The sequence below is a fragment of the Nomascus leucogenys genome, chromosome 23 (assembly GCF_006542625.1).
Source record: "Nomascus leucogenys isolate Asia chromosome 23, Asia_NLE_v1, whole genome shotgun sequence".
Classification (NCBI taxonomy): domain Eukaryota; kingdom Metazoa; phylum Chordata; class Mammalia; order Primates; family Hylobatidae; genus Nomascus; species Nomascus leucogenys.
This window is the reverse complement of record NC_044403.1, coordinates 23645114-23665107: the sequence shown is the minus strand read 5'-3', so window position 1 is coordinate 23665107 and position 19994 is coordinate 23645114. Positions and strand designations below refer to the sequence as shown.

At 41.0% G+C, this 19994-nt stretch overlaps 1 pseudogene across 1 annotated transcript; it reads left to right on the top strand.

The window, feature by feature from the left end:
• Positions 1 to 18013, top strand: LOC100597987 (annotated as a pseudogene). The gene is made up of 4 exons (XR_121755.4): positions 1 to 1382; positions 13272 to 13397; positions 15471 to 15577; positions 16516 to 18013. The product of XR_121755.4 is annotated as an aspartate aminotransferase, mitochondrial-like (transcript).
• The last annotated feature ends 1981 nt before the right edge of the window (positions 18014 to 19994 follow it).

Below are 19994 nucleotides of genomic sequence, written 5' to 3'. Positions count from 1 at the left end.
ATGGCCCTGCTGCACTCTGGCCGCGTCCTCTCTGAGATCGCCGCCACCTTCCACCTGGGCCTCGCAGCCACGGCCTCTGCCAGAGCGAGCTCCTGATGGACTCGTGTGGAAATGGGACCTCCAGATATCATCCTGGGAGTCACTGAAGTCTTTAAGAGGGGCACCAATAGCAAAAAGATGAATCTGCGAGTTGGTGCCTGCCAGGATGATAACGGAAACCTTACATGCTGCGTAGCGTCCGCAAGGCAGAGGCCCAGATTGCCACAAAAAGTTTGGACAAGGAATACCTGTCCATTTGGGGACTGGCTGAATTTCACAAGGCATCTGCAGAACTAGCCCTCGGTGAGACAGTGAAGTCTTGAAAAGTGGCCAGTTTGTCACTGTGCAGACCATTTCTGGAACTGGAGCCTTAAGGATTGGAGCCAGCTTTCTGCAAAGATTTTTTAAGTTCAGCTGAGATGTCTTTCTAACCAAACCAAGCTGGGGAAATCACGCGCCCATCTTCAGGGACACTGGCATGGAGTTACAAGGTTATCGGCTTTATGACCCCAAGACTTGCGGTTTTGACGTCACAGGCGCTGTGGAGGATCTTTCAAAAATACCAGAGCAAAATGTTCTTCTTCTGCATGCCTGCACCCACAATCCCACGGCAGTGGACCCACGTCTGGAACAGTGGAAGGATATAGCAACAGTGGTGAAGAAGAAGAGTCTCTTTGCCTTCTTTGACATGGCCTACCAAGGCTTTACCAGTGGTGATGGTGATAAGGATGCCCGGGCTGTGCGCCACTTCATTGAACAGGGCATTAATGTTTGTCTCTGCCAGTCATATGCCAAGAACACGGGCTTATATGGTGAGCGTGTAGGAGCCTTCACTGTAGTATGCAAAGATGAGATGAAACCAAAAGGGTAGAGTCACAGGTGAAGATCTCGATCCGTCTCATGTATGCCAGCCGTCCCCACAATGGGGCCCAGATTGCTTCTACCATTCTGAACACCCCAGATTCGTGAAAACAATGGTTGCAAGAAGTGAAAGGCATGGCCGACCACATCATTAGCTTGCGGACTCAGCTTGTCTCCAGCCTCAAGAAGAAGGGTTCCACCCACAACTGGCCACATATCACTGCCCCAATCGGCATGTTCTGTTTCACAGGGCTAAAGCCTGAACAGGTGGAGTGGCTAACCAAGGAGTTCTCCATCTATATGACAAAGGGCGGCCGCATCTCTGTGACAGGGGTCACCTCCGGCAACGTGGGCTACCTTGCCCATGCCATTCACCAGGTCACCAAGTAATGTACCCAGTGCAAGGAAACAGAGACGACCTTTCTGTCTTCAGCCTCTGCTATTGGGAGCTTCACACAGAGGATGAGAGAGAGTGGATGGTGGTGAGTGGATCATTTTCTTCAACCACAGTGTGTAACACTCAGCAATTGAATGTTTCTCAGAAAAGAACATGTAGTGACACAGGGCAGAGGGATCCGTGGCTGGCATCTGGAACATTGTGGCTCTAAGCCAAATGCTCCCCTGTCCTTTTATTCCCAACTTTTCTCAAAGAGTTTACATGTACAAGAAAGTCATCGCACCAAAAAACCTGTCAATTATGCCATTGCAATATTTCATAAGCTTTAACTGAAGTGTCATATAGTGTCAGGTTCCTCATGAGAAATAGCACACATTAGAGGCTTTGAGAGAAGACCTAGTTCTGTCATGAACACTTGGCCTCATGTCTGTCCTCCCATCATGGAGCAGCCTTATCAACAGACTGCATTGCAGAAATTATGTTTTATGAAAACCAGTAAGTCTGCTGCCACTACAGCAAGTAAAAGAATGCAGTTTCCTGTCTTATTTAAGAAAAAGAGAAGGCTCTCTTTTCTCCCTTGCCATTGCTGTTATTTTCCTTATGCACAGAGATTTTTAATGAATGCAGATTTTTATCTCATTCTACTGCTTGACTGACCATCAACCCCATCCTATTGGGATTTATTTAAGAATAAACATAATTTTCTGCTGATGCCATACCCTCACTTTTCTCAGCAAAGAATAATGGAGAGTAGGTAACTGTACTTTATCTCAGCATCCTCTTGAATGATTTTGTAATCTTCTCTGGTGTGATGTTGTCTCTGCCCAGTTGTACCTCCTCCTTTGTTGAATGTGGTTGTGCAGTCACTCATCTCACACCGTGAGTCCAGTGGCACAGGGTGGTACCAGGAAAGAGGATATTCTAGGCTTTGTGTGCTGCCAGCTGGGTTCAGTCTTCACCTCCTGGAAACCATGTACTTATTGTGGCCTACAGATTTATGGAACTTCTAACTTGAGGGAGATGATTTAGGGTATCTGGCAGAAGAAACTTCAATTATTGAAGCAGTCAAGAGGTGACTTGGGTGCTGTTAAAATACTCAGTTTTAAAAGGGAAACAGAGGATAAAAGTTTAGAAAATGTTCAGCCTGACGATGTGATAGAAAAAAAAACAAAATATTTTCTGTTTCTCCATTGTGCAGGAGATAGGTGGAATACCTCCTAGCATTCCATAGCACTGTAGGATTACTACAGTTAACAATAATATGTTATATTGTTTCAGAAAGCTAGAAAGAGGATATTGTTTCCAACATAAAGAAATATAAATGTTTAAGATGATAGATATGCTAATTACCCTAATAGATTTGTTGTACATCATATGTATCAAAACATCACTACATACTTTATGAATATGTAGTTACTGTTTGTCAATTAAGAAACAAAATGGAAGAAAGGAAAAAAACTAACTAATCCCAAGTTTAAGTATGAAATTGTATTTCCTATATTAAATGCCTACACCCACATTGTGAATAAATTTTATTTATATTAATATGTAAAGTTGTAATGTGAGAAATGAGCTTACGAGGTTGCATTTATGACAGGATTCTGTTCACTGAAGAGAAAGAGTACCTCAAGTATTTCTATTTACCATTAAAAGTGAACTGATTTCAAAGATCTATATTCAAGAGAACAGAGAAAGAAATTTTAAGATAATTTCTGCAAGTTAAGGTTATTTGTTTTTAAATCTTACCCCAAATAATGCAAATGATGCCTTGTTTTCAAATTTTATTTTCAATAAATCATCAATAACTATTTCCAACAAGTTATCCTGTAAATTTCATAATTATTTGTTATTATTTTGCAAGAAGGTAATATGTGAATTTCAGATTTTTATGCACAGTTGGATTGTAGTTGAGAAAATAACCTTAAGATCCCAAAGTTTTTAATGTTATGCAGTTTCTCATGACTCATACACACTCATGTCAGAAGTGACCCACCACTGAGTCTGATGGTACCACACTTGTCTATTTCCTGTCCAACAAGGTGGATTCACCCACTTGGTTATTAAGGAAATGTCAAATTGCAATATGAGTTTTTAAATGCTTACTCTCAATGTCTGTGATATGGTTTGGCTGTGTCACCACCCAAATCTCATCTTGAATTCCCATGTGTTGTGGGAGGCACCCAGTGAGAGGTAATTGCCTCATGGGGGCAGGTCTTTCCCGAGCTGTTCTTGTGGTAGTGAGTAAGTCTCATGAGGTTTAATGTTTATTATAAGGGGAAATTTTCCTGCACAAGTGCTCTCTGCTTGCTGCCATCCATGTAAGACATGACTTGCTCCTCCTTGCCTTCTGCCATGATTGTGAGGCTTCCCCAGCCACATGGAACTGTAAGTCCAATTAAACCTCTTTATTTGTGAATTGCCCAGTTTTGGGTATGTCTTTATCAGCAGTGTGAAAACAGACTAATAAAGTCTGTGTTTACCTCACCATGGACTAGTAACACATAGTTCATGAACTGCCACTGATCCATGATATACACTTTGAGTAATACCACTCTAAGGCAAAATAAGAGATAGATATATTGTAACTGCTATGATGATGATGTTAGCAGGGGAACTGGGGATGTTACTATAGGCAGATCTAAAAAATCCAATAAAGGTTTTCTCATTTCAATTTTAAAAACTCTACATTTTTTACTAGTAGGTCCTTTTATTAACATGCCACCATCTAGCACTTCACGTAATATATGACTTTCCACACAAATGTTTGCCATTTGTTTATTTAACTAGGTAATAATAAGGAAGAAAGACTTGAGTCAGCTTCAGTAAGCATTTCTAACTGCAACAGACTTTGCAAGTAATCATTTTATTCAAAAGCCAAATAACTTACATTCTATGTGTGTGTCCTAAAAGAATTCTGGCTGTGTACTTATTTACATAACCTTTATTTGTTGTCCTTCATATACAAAGGACAATAATGCGTGAAGTAGAGCATTTCCTTTCTTCTGAGGACAGGAGAATTCTGAATGCGATTCCAGAAATTAATAGTCTTGTGCTTATGTATTAACTTTTTTTCATATATAATAGACATGGGCTTACATTTCATTTACTGTGATGACACATTTGAGAAACCTAGTCAAATTTAAGGCCCTGCAATCAGATCCTTTTATGCCTGTCTTACAGAGTTTGAAAAAATAAAGAAAGAAAAAAAACATTTAAACCACCATGATGCACTCAAACTCACTCATTTTTCATAGACACTTTTCTTTATAAGGGTTATATTAGGATAGTTGTAGCTATATAGTACTATTATTTTTATTATCCATATGCATACATAGCAAAATATTTGTTACACAAGCAATAAACTTAGATATTAACATCATATCTCCTTTTCCATACTTCCTCAGAGAGAGTCAAAAGGTGGAAGGACTTATTAAGGCACTACTTCTAAAATGTGATCGAGGTTGTTTCATTATCATGTAAGAAAATTCTAATCTTACTGTATCCTGTGGTGCAGAGTATGTATATATATATATATATATCAACAAATTATAAGTTAAATTGAAGGATGATTATAGCTTTCTATGTCACAGCTAAAAACAATCATAACTGACAAAAAATCATCTGCTTTTTAAAAATAATTAATACATGTTATTTTAGAATAGTTTTAGGGTTGTGGGAAAATTGAGTGGCAAGTGTAGAATTCCCATTTATCACTTCTTCCTCCCACACAATTTCCCTTATTATTAACATCGCCCATTAGTGTTGTACAATTTGTCTTGATGAACAAATATTGATACATTACAAGTAAGTCCATCGTTTAGGGTTCCCTCTTTCTGTTGTACATTGTGTGGGTTTGGCAAATGTATGAGATATATCTGAAGCAGCCTCGTTGTCTGGGGTAAATACCAAGATTCTTAGTCTCATGGCCAAGGAGATCGAGGTCTCGGACACACACAGAGAGAGAATTTGGAGCAGGAGTTTAATAGGCAAAAGGAAAGAACAGGTCTCCATTACAGAGAGGGATCCTGAGCAGATCGCCAAGTTGTGGTAAAAATGTCAGAGTTTTTATAAATGGGCTCTTGAGGAGGGGGCTCGTAAGGAGGGGATGTCTTATTTTCCTAGGGCCCCAGGGTTTAGTTGGGACCAGGTGTGCTATCTGTACAGGGAAGAATTTTTTATCATCTCTTAACCCATTCCGTGACCACACAGGCCAACTTCCAGTCTGTGTTTCTTTGTCCTGCTTATCTGGTAGGGAAAGTTTCTGTGTCTGTTCCCATACGTCTTCTTGCAGCTGCAGGCATCTTGGTGCGTCTAAAGAGAAAGGAATGTGCTTATTAAGGCCCACTGTTTTACTGTGGCCCATTGTGTAAGTGTGAAGCTTGGTGATTACCCCGGAGACTCCCCGCTGTCCACCCCAGTCCTTCTGTGTCCCAGCTGTCTTTTCTGTGTTTTACTGTCTGCTCTTTCAGGCCTCTTGTTGTTAGAAGAAAAGTGATTTCTTTGAACTGCATGAAGTTAGAAAGGGAGCTATTTTTGAGCTGCTTTTTGTTAAACGGAAAGTTTTCTACTGGGGAGTTGCTTTACCCTGTCTACCCAAATAATTGGTTTCTGCCTCCTATTGTGTCTGGAATTGGTGGGTTCTTGGTCTCACTGACTTCAAGAATGAAGCCACGGACCCTCGTGGTGAGTGTTACAGCTCATAAAAGCAGTGTGGACCCAAAGAATGAGCAGTAGCAAGATTTATTGCAAAGAGCAAAAGAATGAAGCTTCCATAGTGTGGAAGCAGACTCGAGCGGGTTGCCACTACTGGTTCGGGCAGCCTGCTTTTATTCTCTTATCTGGCCCCACCCACATCCTGCTGATTGGTAGAGCCGAGTGGTCTGTTTTGACAGGGCGCTGATTGGTGCGTTAACAATCCCTGAGCTAGACATAAAGGTTCTCCACGTCCCCATCAGATCAGTTAGATACAGAGTATGGACACAAAGGTTCTCCAAGGCCCCACCAGAGCAGCTAGATACAGAGTGTCGATTGGTGCATCCACAGACCCTGAGCTAGACACAGGGTGCTGATTGGTGTGTTTGCAAACCTTGAGCTAGATACAGAGTGCCGATTGGTGTATTTACAATCCTTGAGCTAGACATAAAGGTTCTCCAAGGCCCCACCAGAGCAGCTAGATACAGAGTGTCAATTGGTGCATTCACAGACCCTGAGCTAGACACTGGGTGCTGATTGGTGTATTTACAATCCCTGAGCTAGACATAAAGGTTCTCCACATCTCCACCAGACTCAGGAGCCCAGCTGGCTTCACCGAGTGGATCCCGCACCCGGGCTGCAGGTGGAGCTGCCTGCCAGTCCCGTGCGGTGTGCTTGCACTCCTCAGCCCTTGGGTGGTTGATGGGACTGGGCGCTGTGGAGCAGGGGGTGGCGCTCGTCAGGGAGGCTTGGGCCGCACAGGAGCCCATGGAGGGGGTGGGGGGCTCAGGCATGGCGGGCTGCAGGTCCCGAGCCCTGGGAAGGGACCTAAGGTCCGGTGAAGGCAGCTAAGGTCCGGTGAGAAATCGAGCGCAGCCCCGGTGGGCTGGCACTGCTGGGGGACCCAGTACACCCTCCGCAGCCGCTGGCCTGGGTGCCAAGCCCCTCACTGCCCGGCTGCTCCGAGTGGGGGGGGCCCGCCAAGCCCACGCCTACCCGGAACTCCAGCCGGCCCACAAGCGCCGCGCGCAGCCCCGGCTCCAGCTCGCGCCTCTCCCTCCACACTCCCTGCAAGCTGAGGGAGCCGGCTCCCGCCTTGGCCAACCCATAAAGGGGCTCCTACAGTGCAACGGTGGGCTGCAGGGCTCCTCAAGTGCCACCAAAGTGGGAGCCCAGGCAGAGGAGGCGCCAAGAGCGATCGAGGGCTGTGAGGACTGCCGGCATGCTGTCACCTCACACTATAACATATCCACCATTACACATAGAATAGTTTCACTGTCTAAAAAGCTCCTGTGGCCCAGGTGGGAATCGGCCCTGGGTCGAGGCCTCCACTGGGTTCCCCCTAATCCCGGGGACAAGGGCATCCTCTGGGTCCTTATCACAGGGTAAAGGGTCCACCAGGCCCGGACAAGCGCTCCTAGCTGGAGGAGGGTCGCATCCCTGCCGGATGTGGAAAGGAAGTCCAGGAATCCCCTTCCTGTCTTTCTGGTTTCTCTCTGGGCTTCCTGCTCGGGTCACAAGCGCCACAAGGGCCGGCAGCTTACGGGAAACGGTAGGCGGGGGATCCAGCTCCAAGCAAATCTCCCGCGGGCGCGTGGGAGGTGTGGCCAGTGCTGGGCGCAGCCTCGCCTCCCGCCCCCCGGGGCTGCGGCGGGGACGCTTCTCTGGAGGGTGTGGCGGAAACTTGAGGCTTGGAGTCCGCGGGCCCGGAAGGGGCTCCGTAGGTCGGGGCAGGGTGGGCGCGAGAGAGCCTAGAAGCCCATGTAGCCGCGAATCCCGCAGCCGAATACACCTCCCTCCGTGCCTCCCCGCCTTTTCTGCAGAGCTCCGCCCTGGAGTGAAGGAGGAGCCGTCACCTGGAGCTCCGAAAAAAGCAGAAGGCGCTTTTTATTTAGCTAGTGTGACCCCGCCAGAGCCTTCTCAGTTGGGTGAGCACCCTCTCTGACCAGTCCATGAAAAGAAAAATCTGTTCGATGCCTCCCCACATGTCACGGGACTCTGACTTGCCTTTGTCGTCAGAGTTTGCAGCCCTTTGGGGGACCTGAGAGGGGAGTGCCCCCTGGACGGGCCACGGCTGTCTGTGGTTTAAGGACTTTTGGAAGGGCGGAGAGAGGGAAACAGGGCGTCCTAGTGGCCTGCTTCAGGGCCACCCACAGGCCCTCCTCCAACCTCCCTCTGATCCAACTTGTTTTTCCAGCCTAGGTTGGAAACTTGTGGATGCTGTGACACCTCAAGAAGACTTGGCATTTTATTTGGAAGATAGGCATCTATTTGCAACTGTCCTGAGCCCCTATTTTCCTCCCACCTTTCTTGGGGAAACTTGTTTTTAAGGGGTGCCACTGTTTTTGTAATATGTTACTCCTAGCTCTTAGCATTCATGGTACTGTTGTAACCGTCCAATGGGTTTACTTTGCCTGCTAGATAGAGCCGATTTATCAAGACAGGGGGATTACAATGGAGAAAGAGTAATTCATGCAGAGCCGGCTGTGCAGGAGATGGGAGTTTTATTATTACTCAAATCGGTCTTCTCAAATCTGTCTCCCGGAGCAGTGCGTTCTAACATTCTTTAGATGTTACAAATATAACTTTTGGCTAAGTTACATTCCTATTAAGTTATATTCTTACTAAGCCCAAATGTTACGTTCTTACTAAGCCAAATTTTGTATTCTAAAGAATGTTTACAGAACCGAAACTAAATATTTGTTACCTGGCACAGTTGTGAAACTTGTTTTTTAAAATGCATCCTGTGATTAAGTTTTTCAGATCCTGAAACTGAGTTAAAATTTGATCAGTAATAATGCTTTATTTCTTTGTTCTTCTGAGAGATAATTCCTAATGTTTTTCCAACTGGAAGTCTGAAGAGTATTGTGTTCAGTGTGTACTTTGAGTGGTATGAATTTGCGGGAGTCAGCACACACTATAAGAAAGGTAGAAGAGAAATAATTGAGCAAGAGGGAGAAGTGGAACAAGATGCATGTGGGAATATTGCTGCAGGACTTTTCCTTATTTCAGCTAAAAATAAGGAAAATTTCCCACGGCCACGGAAATTCAGGCTTGCAGATGGTTTAAAGGGTGTGTAAAGCAGAGTTTTATTGGGTGAAAAAGGGAAAAAAGGGGGGAAACATGTACTCTGGTAAGGCCATAGTCCTTCCGCCAGAGCGCTTCCCACCTGATAGTTTGAATCCCAGGTTCCACAAATGAAAAAGAGGGGCCAGGCTCAGGCTTCTCCAGGCTCAGGCTTCTCCCTGCTGCAATCCTTGTGAACTTCCCAAGGCTCCACCTCAGTGGGCAGGCTAATTGGAGTTTCTCCAGGGACCCCTTCCCACTTGGCTCTCTCAGTATTAGTAGGAGGAGCTAGAGATGTAAAAAAGAAGAAGAGAAAGGAGGCACATTTAGAAGATTATTAAGAGAGGCAAATGGGAGATTTGGGAGAAGTTTTAAGGGGAGAGTTACACATTACCCTAGTAACAATGAAAAAGAATTACGGAAGTCTTAGTATTCTGAACTTTTAAGACAATTTTGCATTAGTGTAGAACCAGAAAGAATAAAGGTTGATATTTTTATATGAGCCAAAATCCAAACAATATTTACTGCTTAAGATCATCCAATCTTACCTATCTTTCCCCCTGTCTAGAATTTAAGCTGAAGCTCCCTGTTATTCCTGTAGATGTATATTAAACGGACAAAAGTTGGCAGGGACTTTTAAAGTATTATAATTTATATTCAGTAAAATTCACTCTTGGTGTAGATTTCTATGTTAAACATATATACTCATGTAACTACCATAAAAGTCAAGATATAGAACCACACCCACCCACTCGAAATTCCCTCATGTCCCTTTGTAGAATGTCTTCCTGTACCCCTAGCCCTTGGCAATCACTGATCTGTTTTCTGTTCTTGCACTTTTGCTTTTCCAGAATGTCACATCAATGGAATCTTGCCGTAGGTAAATGTAGAATCTGACTTCATTCACTTAGCAATAATGCATTTTCAAGTCATCTGTGTTATAGTATGTATCATTTGTCAAAGAAAAACAAGTCTGGACTTAGATAGGGAGAAACTTTATTCAAAAGGACTGTTGCAATAGGAATAACACTGATTTCAAAAATATGTTAGTGGGCCAGGTGCGGTGGCTTATGCCTATAATCCCAGCAATTTGGGAGGCTGAGGCGGGTGGATCACGAGGTCAGGAGATTGAGACCATCCTGGCTAACACGGTGAAACCCCGTCTCTACTAAACAAAATACAAAAAATTAGCTGGGCATGGTGGTGGGCATCTGTGGTCTCAGCTACTCCGGAGGCTGAGGCAGGAGAATGGCGTGAAACCGGGAGGTGGAAGCTTGCAGTGAGCCAAGATCACGCTCCTGCACTCCAGTGTGGGTGACAGAGACTCAGTCTAAAAAAAAAAAAAAAGTTAGTGGTGTGGGAGAGAGCAGGGGGCAAAGTCTAGGCGTTTCAACAGGAAATGGTGCAATGTGGTCTGTGGTCAGGTTAAGGCAGGATGTTTTTTGCAAGTCTGTGCTTTGAGGTGTTTAGGCAAACTTGCAGGCAAATACGTGTAGCGCCTGTGGGGAGGAGAAAAACCTGACAAAAGTTTGGCCAGCTAACACGCAGTAAGAAATTGACAATTGTGAATGTGTGATCAAGTTTTTTCTTTTATTAGGGCTGAGGAATAGTTGTTTACCTCTTCAGCAGCTGAAGCATATTTGAGTTGTTGCTAGTTTTTTGTGATAATGAATAAACCTGGTGTAAAATATTCCTTACAGGTTTTTGCGTAAACACAAGTTTTCACTTCCCTTGTTTAAATACCTAGGGATAGGATGGCTAGGGCATGTGGTGTATTTACATTTACCATAACAAACTGCTTAACTGTTTTCCAAAATGCCCATAACATTTTGCATTTCCAGTGATGATGCATGAAAATTCCAGTTGCATCCTGTCCATTCTTGCACTGCTATAAAGAAATAGCCTGAGACTGAGTAATTTGTACAGAAAAGAGATTTAATTGGCTCACCATTCCACAGGCTGGCCAGGAAGCATGATTCTGGCATCTGCTCAGCTTCTGGGGATGCCTCAGGAAACTTACAATTCATGGCAGAAGGCAAAGGGGGAGTCCATACTTCACTTGGCCAGAGCAGGAGGAAGAGAGGAAGTGAGGGAGGGCACCACACAGTTTTCAACAACCAGATCTCACGAGGACTCACTCTTATCGAGACACAGTACCAAGGGGGAAATCTGCCCCCATGATCCAGTCACCTCCCACCAGACCCCATCTCCAATGCTGGAGATTACAATTCAACATAAGATTTGGGTGGGGACACAGATCCAAACCATATCACATCCCTTCCTCACCAGCAGTTGATTGTTTCTTTTTTTGTTTTGTTTGCCTCTCTAATAACCATGTAGTAGTCACTCATGGTTTTAATTTGTATTTCTCAAATGGCTGGTTATTTCAAGCATGTTTTTATGCACTTATTTGCTATTCATATATCCTCTTTAATCAAGTATATCTCCAAATCATTGGCCCACTTTTTAATCTAGTTTTTGTTTTCTTATTGTTGAGTTTTGAGTTCTTAATGTATTCTAGATACAAGTCGCTTTTTAGAAAGATGTTTTCGTGCCTTTGCTTGTCTTTTTATTCCCTTTTCAGGGTTTTTTTCTAGCAGAGAGTTTTAATTACGTTACAATTCAATTTATCAATTTTTAAAATATTGATAATGCTTTTGGTGTTGTATGTAAGAAATTTTTGCCTAATTCAAGTTCACAAAAATGTTATTTTCCTCTTTCCTTCTAATAGTTTTAGCATTTGAGGCTTCGTATATGAGTCTAAAATTTATTTTGAGTTAATTTTCTTATAAGGTATTAGGTGTGAGTTGAGGTTCACTGTTTTGCATTAGGACACTCAACTGTTCCAGCACTACATGTTCAGAAAATATTACCCCTTACCTACCTGATTACTTTCCACATCTTTCAAATGTCAATTGACCATACATGTTTAGATTTGTTTCTGAAACCTTTTTTCTGTTCCATTGATTTATGTGTCTGTTCTTTTGTCAATATCATACTATCTTTATTTCTATTACTTTGTAAATTACGAAAGGAGGTTCCCTGATTTTCAAATTTGGCCATTTTTTTCCTTCAAAATTGTTTGGCTATTCTAGTTCTTTGCTTTTTCATATAATTTTAAAATTACCTTGCTTATTTCTCCAAATATTCATACTGCGATGTTTATCAGGATTGCACTGAATCTCTAAACCTGTTTGGGTATAATTGACATCCAGCGATATTGCATATTCCAATCTATGAATATCTTTTGTCTCTCTGTTGATTCAAGTCTTCTTTGATTTCTTTGTCCTTTTGGTTTCCAGCTTTCATCATACTGATCCTAAACATATTTTGATATATTTATTTGATATTTTTCATGTTATTATAAATGGCACTGTTTTTATATTTAAATTTCCACTTCATAATTATGAATATATGGAAATATAAGTGATTTTTATATATGAACATAGCTAATCCTGTAGCTTTACCAAATTCATTTATTCTCATAGCCATTTGGTAGATTCCTTAGAATTTTACATGCAGACAACTATGTTGTCCGTGAATAGCAATGCTTTTATTTCTTTCCAATCTGTATGACATTTATTTCTTTTCTCTTGCCTTTTTGCCCCTAATAGGACACCCAGTAAAATGTTAAATTGGATTGGTGAGAGAGATCAGACATCCTTGCCTTGTTCTATGTCACTGGGGGAAAGCATTTATTCTTTCATTGTTAAGTTTGGCGCTAGTTGTAGTTTTTCTGTAGATGCCTTTATCAGGTTGAAGAAGGTTCTTCAATTTCTAATTTGTTGAGTCTTACTTTCGTGGATGAATATTAAGCTTTTCACATCCTCTTGCTGTATTTATTCAGATGCTCATATGTTGTCCCTTGTCTCATTCTGTCAATATGGCGAATTACATTGATTTATTTTCTGCTTCCCTTGTTGCTTCTAACCAGCTGCTTTACTATGGGGCTAAATCTGGATTGTGTATGTTTCTTTTTCATCCCAATTTCTACTCTTTTTCCAATAACTGGAAGATTCCCTGGGGGTGGGGAGAATTCGATTTTTATCCCTAGCCCTCTTTGGGCCATTATTCTCATTTATGAACCAAGCCCTTTTGTGGAAGGACTTGGCAGTAGGAGAATTGAAGTACATCTGATCTTAGTGTTGATTCTATGATAAATTTTTTCTCCCTACAATATTTCTGAGGTTGAGATTCTGATGTTTGTATTTTACAGATAAAACTCTGCAAAGAAAATGTCTAGCACTTACATCTCCAGTAATGCCTGTCAAGGTTTATTGTTGCTTGTTCATCATTGCAGTCCTGACTACAAGTGTGATTGCACTTTCTATTGTTTTGTCAGGTAAGTTACTTGTTCTCCAAACTGTACAATATTCTCCATATGTTTTTGTTGTCAATAAATATTTATTAAGCTCCATTATGTGCCTGTCACTGTGTGAAATGCTTGAATTACATCAGCAAACAAAATACACACAAAAGAATTCCTGCCCTTTGGAACTTATATTCCAGCAAAAAAACACAAGTAAAAATAAATAAGGGTGGAGGTATAACAGGTTGCAATAGGTTGACAAAACTAAGCCTTCTTAGGAAGATGACATTTCAGCAACCTTTTGAAAGAGATGGAGGAACCATGTGAAGGAACCTATTCCAGGCAGAGAACAAGTAGACCAAAAGCCTGAAGGAGAACTCTTCCTGGCTTATTTGAGGAAAAGCAAGGAGGCTGCTATAGGTGAAGCAAAGTGAAGATGGAGAAGAAGAGTGATACCATGGGGCATCAGGAACGGAGGAACCTTGAGGGTCAGTTAAAGACTTTGCCTTTTACCTTCAGTGCCATAGGGAGACTAGATGAGGGAAGTTGTACGAGAGGAATGTCTTGATGTGACTTTCATTGTAGAATAATCATTTAATTGCTATATTGAGACTAGGTAGGAGAGGGTGGTCAGATTCTGGATATTTTGAAAGCTGAGCCAACAGTATTTTATATCAAATTGGATGAAAAGTCTTAGAAAGAGGAATGTCATATATAAGCCTGGCTTTTCTTTTGAGCCTTGGCAAGAATGCGTTTGCCATCTATTGATATCAGAAAGGCTATGGGTAGAGGAATTCCACTTATAGGGAACTATTTCCTGACAAGTTCCTCTCAGAATTGTCATTTTTATTAAAAATAAAGTAAGATCTCTACTTGAAATGTTTTCAGGCAAATCACCTGGCCTTAAGAGCTGGTATCTTCTACTTAAGCAGATTGAGAATGCATGAAAGTACAGAGAACTGTATACATTAAAAAAAAATCATCTCTTGAATATAGAGGTAATAGGTCCTCAGCATTGCTTTGTCAAGAGGAAGAAGGGCTAATATGAGGGAGGATATGGAAAAATCATCCGTATGACCCTGTGAAAGTACAGTACTATGGAAGTCGATCCTATAGAAATTGATTTCCTTAAAACTGTTAGTGTCAGTGTAAATTTCAGAAAGTCAAGGGTGCAGATACCCAGCTGGAAACCACTGGACTGATGATTGCTGTGCTTAGGATAAGGCAGTTTGTGATGAGTTAGGAAAACAACAGATATGTACACTTCAAAATTGACCTCAGGAAGGTAAGCAGAAAAATAGATAAAAGGAGTGAGAAAATTTATTTATTATGTTTCATTGTGATTGTCTCACTTTTAGCAAGAAAGGAAAAGCCAGTGGTAGAGTCATCTAAATATGCTGCTTGCCCACAAAGCTGGATTAGATTTAGGAGTAAATGTTTTTATTTTTCTGAAGGCATAAGAAATTGGACATTGAGTCAAACCTTCTGTGTCTCATTAGAAACCAGCCTTGCTCAGTTTGCAGCTATGGAGGAACTGGTAAGACATATTTTTGGATCATGTTTTCTGTTAAATACTTAGCCCCCTGAGGCAGGTCGGCTACGTAGGGTTAAAGCTGAAATACTAAGAAGGATCCCATTCCAGGGGCATGAGATGTGTTTTCATGTCTAACATTTGTTGAGGGTGTGTTCTCTGCCTGGAACCCTGTGAGACATTTTAGATATATTTCCTCATGTAATTCTCATAGTGAGCCTGTAAGATGAGATGTATTGTTCTCATTCTATTAAGAAGTAAGGTAATTATATAATTTGTCATCTAGATTAAGACATATAGGGTATTAAAAGTGATCATTAATACATTGGTGGAATGACAAGCATAAACTGAGAATTTCCCAATGAAACTGGGATATATGCTGACTTTAAATAAAGTAATTTAGGATCAGAGACATTAAATGACTTAAACTGAGAACTGGGAATTAGTCTCACTCTAGAGTTTATGCTGCTTAATTATACCATGCTGCCAGTGAAAAAGAGAAGGGATAGGGAAGAGAGACTCCAGAGAAATATGAAAGAAAGGGGCGCATGGTATTAGTTTCTGTTTTATTATAGAATTTCCTGAAAAGATACAAAGGCCCTTCTGACCGTTGGATTGGCCTTAGAAGAGAATCATCCTATCACATTTGAAAATGGACAGACAACATGGAATATAATAACACGTATGTTTTGAGACTTCTCATCTTTCTGCTGTGTTTATGTATGGTTATGTGTGTGAGTTGTGTTTATGAGATAAGAAATGTAGTATCATGGAAAACTTACTGCAATATGAGGTAAGAAATCTAAACCCTTTTTATGCTCTTCAGTTTATTAGCTGTGTCTTTGGGAAAGCTTTACCTAACTGTGATTTCAGTTGAAATCTTTAACATGACAGTGGCATTTCACACAATTTTACACTTTCATCCTCTGATTTAAACTGCTGAAATCCCTACTTATAGCTGATGTACAACAAAGGTTCTACAATCATAGGAAGCCACTGAGGAGCTGATATCCACAAGGCTGTTAAGCCCACTCTTCCAGGTGTTGCATCCATTTGCAATAGGAAAGCATCCAGGGAACTCATGGGAATCTCTCTCTCCTAAAGTTTTATCACCAGAAGGAAACCAGTAACAGTTCCTTGGACTGTGAACATTTCAAAGGGGTATTTTGAATATAATCATTACATTGCAGCACATAAAATGTAGGAGCCCAGTCATATCCATTAATCAAAGCTAAGCCCTTTCAGGAATTTACTAGTTTCTTTTTTATTTTCACAATTTATAAAACAATTTGAGAGGAGACTGGAAATCATCTTGACTGAAGACCACCAATGGCAGCAATTCATTTGGGTACAGCAGCAAGCATCAGTTAAATACCTATCAACATAGCTGGGCTTGGTATGGATGAATGATAAGCTTGTGATTTTCAAGCAAGGACCTTGAGGACATAAAGGACACTAAATACAGAAATGGTTTATATTACTATGAAGCAATATTAATGACAGACTTTTGCTTTTCTCTTATTCACATTAAAATATGGAGGGGGTGCAGAAGATGATAGGGGAGGAACAAATGCAGGTGTCTAACTTACAAATATTTAATATTTTTGTGTTTGGATTTAGGCTTGCTATCAGAGGAGGTACAGAATGTGCCTTCCTGAATGACAATGTAGTCAACAGTGGCAGAATCTGCATAAACAGAAAATGGATTTGTAGCAAGCCAAACAGTTATGTCTACAGTTGCCAGTTATGTCCCCACTGGGATACTACCTGGTAGAGCTGTGAGGAGAGGGCCACCATCCTCCAGACTCCAGAATGGTAGATTCAGCAGCGGCTTCCACCATGCCCCTGGAAAAACTGCAAGTAACAGACCTGCACATGTATCCCCTAAATCTAAAATAAAAATTGGAAAAAATGGAACTTTGATGTTAAGATGCACTGATACAAAACTTAAATTTTGGTCTCCTACATTAAAACAATATGAGTCTCTTAAAATACTGATTTGTTCTTAGTAAGATTACAAGAGGCTTTGATTTTTAATTCTACAATGTTTCCTTAACAGCCATTCTCTGAATTACAAACTAATTCCTATTTCTGCCACATTCCTTTCTGAGAACTGTCTAGTCCTGGTTTGGGGTTTATCTTAAAGGTCTAGAAAGGCAACATTTTACTTCCGCAAAACTTGATTCTATATTGTTGTTTTTTCTTAATGTGTCAAAATTGTTTTGTTACCAGGACTTCCTATGTTGTTGCTAAATGTATTCCCCTGATAAAGGTAACTGGCCTAGAAAACAAAGATTCTGTGTTTTACCAAGATAATACCCAGTGCTTCATGGTGTCTTTATTAGGCTTTGACTGCTTAGGGAAACTGAGCTTTAAAAGGGTAAAGGTTTTTACATCCATGTAACTTTCTGAGGTCTTTAGGTTGTCACTCTGATTAAATGAGTAGTAGTATTAGCAGTGACTTATAATCTGTTGAAGGAAGTATTTTAAGCTTTTTGACATCTTTGGCAGGTTTCTCTAGAATCCAAATCCTAAATTAAGCCTTTTGGCCTAAAGTTGACTGGGAGTTTTCCAGGTGGACCCCCTAGATATGCCCCTCAAAAGGCATATCTTTCTTGTAGAGATATTAAATGATTAGGCTTATGTGGCAAATACTACTGGAAACATTGTCAAATAAGAAATGGCGTTTTACCTTTCTTTAAGCTATGTTTGTGTAAGTTCATCATTTATAGAAATGTGAAATTTCATGAGATTCCTAAGATACTGACATGCTGAGATACCTGTAATAATTGCAATTTTTATGTTGGATGATTGCATGCCACAGAAACACTTAAATTTCCTTATTAATTGGTAACTTTAATCAGATCTTTACCTATTGGCTGTTCTGGGTTTTTGTCATTCACAGTTATTATTTTAATTTCTTCTTTGGAAGCATTCACAATCAGCTATGGTCCAAAATTGCTAACTAAGATCAAGCAAAACAAAATTAATTACATAAAATTAAGTCATAAGGATGTTTTTATGACTTAAATGTTTTATTTTCCAGAGCCAAAGAAATTTTCTGTCACAAGCTATCTATCATTTGCAATAATTTGATAAATAATCCTTTGTGAACAAATATGGAAGCATTTCCTTTTTCTCTCTACTTGATTCCTGCAAAATTCAGAAACTATTTGTGAATATTTTTATTTTTATTTATACAAGTTCAGTAAAAATCCACTCTCTTTATAAGCAGGAACCAACTGGAAACATTGTTTATATTGCTAAGGTTTGGCTTGAAATGTCATATTTAAGAATGTGCATAGAGGCCAGGGGTGGTGGCTCACACCTGTAATCCCAGCAAGTTGGCAGCCTGAGGTGGCTGGATTACTTGAGGCCAGGAGTTTGAGATCAGCCTGGTCAAAATGGTGAAACCTCATCTCTTCTAAAAACACAAAAATTAGCCAGGCATCATGGCACACACCTGTAGTCCCAGCTACTCGAGAGGCTGAGGCACAAGAATCGCTTGAACCCAGGAGGTGGAGGTTGCAGTGAGTGGAAATCCCACCACTGCACTCCAGCCTGGTTGACAGAGTGAGACTGTGTCTCAGAAAAAAAAAAAAAAAAAAAAAAAGTGCGTAAAATGCCTTCTTCATGAGTTCCCAGCTTTACAGTGAAAGAGGGTTCTTGGATCTCCTGCAGGAAGAAATTCAAGGAGAGTCACAGAGTGTAGAGAGAACAGACAGTTTATTGAAAGCTACTCAGTTACAGAGTAGGGCATCCTCCAGAAGCAAGAGGAGGAATGTGCTGTCTTTGTTTTAAACTCTTCTTTTAGAGGGGTTTTATCTATGTAAAACCTAAGCTATGTCTACATGTGGGTAGGCTGTCAGTGTGACAAAATTTAGTACTTTGTTGACATAAAGAAACTTATCCTTGTCATCTTAGTGCATAAGTACATCAAAGTATGACTATAGCTACCTTAAAAGCATGTATTGTTATGTGATATTGGGACATCTGGACATTCTGCTGTCATAGGAGTTTGTCCTTGCAGCATTACTAAATCACTTCCTTAGCTGTAAACATCTTATAATCATAGGTCATGACTGTCAAGGAATGTGCCTTGCTAGTTTTTAGATGGAGTTGATTTTAAAATAGTGTCACTCTGGCTTTCCTATGTTCCTGCTTTCCTAACAAATCTGGTTCAACTTTTTTTTTATTCAACAATCTTTTTTTTCCATGCTACCTCATTTACAGAGTGCTTCCTATAGATATGGTTGGTCTGTATGTTTCCTTTTTCAGCAATGATTCTTATTTTTTTGAATCACACATGCTTTATGGGGGCTTCCACTACCATGAGCCATATTTTCTGTATTACCAGCAAGTTCAGTAAAAATCCACTCTCTTTATAAGCAGGAACCAACTGGAAACATTGTTTATATTGCTAAGGTTTGGCTTGAAATGTCATATTTAAGAATGTGCATAGAGGCCAGGGGTGGTGGCTCACACCTGTAATCCCAGCAAGTTGGCAGCCTGAGGTGGCTGGATTACTTGAGGCCAGGAGTTTGAGATCAGCCTGGTCAAAATGGTGAAACCTCATCTCTTCTAAAAACACAAAAATTAGCCAGGCATCATGGCACACACCTGTAGTCCCAGCTACTCGAGAGGCTGAGGCACAAGAATCGCTTGAACCCAGGAGGTGGAGGTTGCAGTGAGTGGAAATCCCACCACTGCACTCCAGCCTGGTTGACAGAGTGAGACTGTGTCTCAGAAAAAAAAAAAAAAAAAAAAAAAGTGCGTAAAATGCCTTCTTCATGAGTTCCCAGCTTTACAGTGAAAGAGGGTTCTTGGATCTCCTGCAGGAAGAAATTCAAGGAGAGTCACAGAGTGTAGAGAGAACAGACAGTTTATTGAAAGCTACTCAGTTACAGAGTAGGGCATCCTCCAGAAGCAAGAGGAGGAATGTGCTGTCTTTGTTTTAAACTCTTCTTTTAGAGGGGTTTTATCTATGTAAAACCTAAGCTATGTCTACATGTGGGTAGGCTGTCAGTGTGACAAAATTTAGTACTTTGTTGACATAAAGAAACTTATCCTTGTCATCTTAGTGCATAAGTACATCAAAG